The following is a 5,338-nucleotide window of genomic DNA, read 5'->3' as shown; positions in this document are numbered from 1 at the left end:
TATATATATATATATATATAAAAAATTCAGAAGGTATACAAGTTTGCACCTCACTGTATGTGGATCCATTATATTAGCTTTTTTTCATTTTTCAAAATGTCTTGTTTTATGCAAAGCATCTGCCAAACTTGGGAGAGTTTGGAGACAAGGTCACGTCATTGGACTGACCCCTCTTGCAGAGCATTGAGCAGTTTCATAACAAGGTGTCTGGATTTTGCATTTTAAACATCCTCTGGACTTGTAACATCTCCTTTGCTAAAGTCTCTCTCATTTTATATGCAGTGTACAAAGACAAGAAGAGAGAAGACTGACTGAAGAGATTGGGTTTTTCTGCATGCAGTACTTATGGTTAGGAAAATAAAGGTTGAAAAGAATAAACAGGTATATTTTCCTTTATGCACCCAATTCTACAGCCCTCTCTGACAGGTAAACATATACATACACAAAAACTATAGACACAGAAAAAAAAATGTCTCGGGTCTCGACTCTAACCCTTGTTCCTCGAGAAGGGAACGAGACACTGCATCATCGTCGTGATGACACTTTGGGGAAACTCTGGAGTGAGCAGCAGGCCTCATCCTCTGAGCCCCACAGAGTAAACGTACAACCAAATGGTGCTTTCCTGCAGTCTCCTGGTGGAAGGAGCCCTGGAGCTGGGTAGGGTCTCAACAACATCTGCTGAGAGGCCAGCCTCTCGGTACCTAGCCCCCTCAGGGGCCAGACCCAGAGGTCCCACAGCTTTGGCCGGGGGTGAAATGTTGTGCCCCCTGCCTGCGACAGCAGATCCCTCCACAGAGAAACCTGCCATGAGAGGCCGTCCAACAGTGCTACAATGTCCGAGAACCATATCCCCAGGTTGGCCAGTGGGGTGCTACTAAAAGTAGGCTGATCCCCTTCCGACGGACTCGCTCCAAGAATCCCGGGAGCAGAGCAATTGGGGGAAATGCCTTGGCCACATCTGCATCATGGTGTCCAGCCCCAGCGGGGCTTGATGCCTGAAAGAGACCCACAGTGGACAGTGGGACGTCTCTTGAGACGCGAACAGATCCACTTCCGAATCTCACGCACATGGGGGTGGAGTCGCCACTCCCCGGGCCTCAGCCCCTGCCTCGACAGAATGTCTGCTCCCTGATTTTGGTCCCCGGGGACATGCATCGCTCTGAGATACAACAGTTTCCCCTGGGATCTGGTGTGCCAGTCTGCATAGAGGAACCAAGGTTTCCTCCATATGACGAGGGAACGAAGGCAACGAAGGCATCTGCATGTTCCCCTGATCAAACTCAGGAACTTCATGGCACATGGAAGGATGGAAATATGGAAGTAAGCGTCCTTCAGATCGATCTTGACGAACCAGTCCTCGAACTGGATCTGACTCACGATGGCTGGAATAGTGAGCATCCTGAACCTGATTCTCCTCAGAGATCGATTCAGGTGCCTGAGATCTATTATAGGACGCAACCCCAGAGGAACATATTCTATGGCCTCCTTGACCAACAGGGACTGGACTTCATGTTCCATGACCCGAACCTGCTCTGGGCCGACCACAGTCCAGACCACCCCATTGAACTTTGGGAGTGGGGAACTGAACTGTAGTCTGTAACCCAGCTCTAAAGTATGCAGGGCCCACGCAGATATATCCGGAAGGCATGACCATGCGTGAGATCTTCTAAGGCAGGGGTTCTCAAACTCGGTCCTAGAGGGCCACTGTCCTGCAGAGTTTAGCTCCAACCCTGATAGGTGTGCTCAGGTGTGTTTAGCTCCAAACACACCTGAGGAAGCTAATTAAGGTCTTCAAGATCACTAGAAAGTCACAGGTAGGTTTGTTTGATCAGGGTTGGAGCTAAACTCTGTAGGACAGTGGCCCTCCAGGGCAGAGTTTGAGAACCCCTGTTCTAAGGGAACCGGCCTCTCGAGGCTGGCCTCGGGTGTTAACCAAGACTCGTTCCCGACCCCCTGAAGCGCCTGACCGGCAGGGAGCAGTCAAGGACGATATTCGGTGTGCGGACACGTTCGCTGCCCAGCCACAGGGCTTATTAGAGGAGGCAGCATGCGAGCGCGGGAAATCAGTCGAGGCCCGAAGCGTGGACGACGGAAACACAGCACTGATTTCCCGAGAGCTTTAGGAGGGAGGCAAAATAATGTATTGTAACCAGTATGTATATCTCACTACCTGAGAAAGACAACGAAAGGTGGAAAACAATCCCTCAATCCAAGATGATTCGGGGTGAGAAAAGTACACTTAAGAGGAAAGCAAGAAATATGAGCAAACCAAAATCCATGAATCTAATGTCAATCAAACTGATCAACAGATGTCAGTTATCCTGCTGTCATGAAAGCACTCTGAAGGGAGAAAGATGCAACAGTTTCAAGTATGCCACTTTATTTTCAAAGCAGAAATAAATTAATATTACAGCTGATAAGATTTTCAATGTAAACAAAGGTAAATCCAGTATTGCTTCTTGAGTTAATTAAAAGTATGTATCTTTGTGTGTTGTTAAAAAAACAAACATGGAAATATGTACATGATCCTGTTGATAGTCCCTGATTAGATAAACAAATAAATTAATTACCCAGTTTTCGCTGCAAAAACAAAAAAACTGCTGCAAAAAGCATTGCAATTTCAAGAAAAAAACATCAACAAAATCCAGTTTGAGAACTGTCAGCATCTAAATATGCTAATAATTGGGGAATGACATTTTTGTTAAGGAAACTGAAAAGTTATTTTTATTCATTTTAACCATATACAATGGTAATTTAGACCAAGAACCTTCTTGAATTGTATTGCAGCAGTGAAAGAACTCACTGTTATTTTAAAACAATAAGATGATAATTTCCACCTCACTGTCTCCATATTATGGCAAATATGGTCCCACTGTGACACTCAAGTTGATGCCAGGTCTCTGTCTCCACCATTTGCTTGTTTTGTCCCTCTTGTCACAGTAAGGCTTTAGTTAGTCAGTCTCTACGGGGTGTTAATACACTAGTCTTTTTGTCCTCTCTGTTATCATGAATACCACCAGAAGCTCACCCTACTGAAAAAAAAAAAAAAAAACAATAGAAACCATTACAGAATTCATAATGGTTTTAATGGTTCTACAGGGAAATGTATTGATTTTAATGGAAACTGTAATGGTCCTATAGGTCTCTATTGGTAATTTGCTTTCTTCTATTGGTGGCATGTTTTGTATTTTTCTCTGTATTGGTTTTAATTGAAACTGTGATGGTCCTAGTAAGTCTCTATTGGTAATTTACTTTCTTCTATTGGTGGTATATGTTTTCTATTGGATACCATTAGGGACCAATAGAACACCTTTGAAAATTATAGGTTACATGTTGGTATCTACTGGACACCATTATAAACCATTAGGACTCCAATAAATTTAGTGTTTCCTTTGGTTTGATAATAATGATTTAATGTAGGCTACACATGATTAATAGGCTAGATACAGTTTTTAAAACTGGTCATAGCCATTGGTCAAAACATTGGTCCCATGTGATTTCAGGTTTAACAGCTCTTGTCGGGAGTGATCAGGTCAAAACCTGACCCACACACAGGTTGTCCTAACCATTAAATATATTCAAATCTTGACCAATACAAATTTGTAATGGAAACCATTAAATATGTTCAAATCATGACCAATACAAATTTGTAATGGAAACCATTAAATATATACAAATCATGACCAATACATGTTTGTAATGGAAACCATTACAAATCAGAACCAATACAAACTGTAATGGAAACCATTAAATATCATTACCAATACAAATTTGTAATGGAAACCTATACAAACCAATACATCCTAATAGAATATGGCCCAAAACACACTACGTAATGGACACCATTTTGTAATGTTTTTAATGGTTAATGGCTGATGGTTTGGAATGGTTTTGTAGTGGAAACCATTACCATTTCTGTAATGGTTTCTATTGTTGTTTTTTTTCAGCAGGGCAGTAAGGTCAGATTTTGAATGTGCATTTGGGTCTAAGATGCAGACATCTGAATCAGCTCTTTAAAATGATGGAAATGTACTCAAATACACTGCGCAGGCACACACACTGAATATATGTCCTTAACACTCGTTTCAATAATATGATCAATTACTTGTCACAATCAATAGTAAATGTGCACAAACATATATTGTAAACGAAATTTAGTTTAATGCCTAATTTGAATAGCATGATGCAAGTTCTGCAAGCTTTTATTTTTAAATGTGTAAATTTATGCATTAAAAAGATGTTTTAATTTCAGTGCTATTTCAGAACTTTTTCAGTGCACAGGAAAATAGCGCAACTGTTTAGGAGAACCATGTCTGAAATACAAAGTCGTGCTTGTGAAAGTAACATTATCAGGAGAGAGTCTCACAGCCCGTACTAAGTTGCTAAACTATTCTCATTGATGCCCTTGCTGAATCTGAATGACGGCTTTCATTTCCCCCAGCATTCGGAGGCACACAGCGCAGAGCTGCGATTGAGTTGTTCACTTCTCCTCCAGTGAATTCTACCTCACGGAACGTAGAGGATCTGTAATGCTGAAGAAAATTTGCATATCAAACATGCCTAGTCACTCAAGGGAGGACATCAAATCCTCCAGTGCTCATTCTCATGTTTGTTTGCGAGTTGATAGTCAAAGCTGTTTGGGTCTAATGCTAAAAGTGAATGCATTATTAGCTGCACTGCTAATGTGGTGTGTATATTATTGACTGGTGCTGATCTTTGGGGTGTTGATTCTAGAATTATTTCCAAAGGAAGATGTCAACAAATATTTTACATCTGTAAAAATCCATCCAAATTGCACTAGTAACTGATAGTGATCAAAATAGTATGGTACTACTGATGGGGATCATAAAACAAATATGGATTCTGATTAAGTATTATGCTTAATTAAGTTCTTATTTTGTAACCCTCTTACCCAGGGACGTGCACAGGGGGGTTGCTGTTATTATTAATTGTCATAAGTATAAGGAGGAAAGGAATGAAAAACTGGTTGAGAAAAGAAAAAATTAGATTTGAAATGAAGGAACTATTAAAAATGAATTCAGGTCGTGTAGGGTATAAAGCCATAATTGTCTTTTTGAGTAAAACAGGTCTTAGTAGAAGGATATAAGTTTAGTTGTCTTAGAAAGTTGTATTTAATGATAATGTATGACTATTAATAATGTTATTAGATATTTCTAAAAGTTATTTATTGGTTTTATTATGGTTTTATGTATGTATATATTTATTTCAAGGGTAGTGAGGAAAGGCTATTTTGATCCACACTCCATATCAGAAGGTGGCGGTAAAGCACACTTAAAAGTTGTTTGCCAACCGCCAATAAAAGAAAATAAGGAGAAGA

The sequence above is a fragment of the Pimephales promelas genome, chromosome 11 (genome assembly GCF_988280905.1).
Source record: "Pimephales promelas chromosome 11, fPimPro1.hap1.1, whole genome shotgun sequence".
NCBI lineage: Eukaryota > Metazoa > Chordata > Actinopteri > Cypriniformes > Leuciscidae > Pimephales > Pimephales promelas.
Note: the sequence above shows the minus strand (reverse complement) of the source record.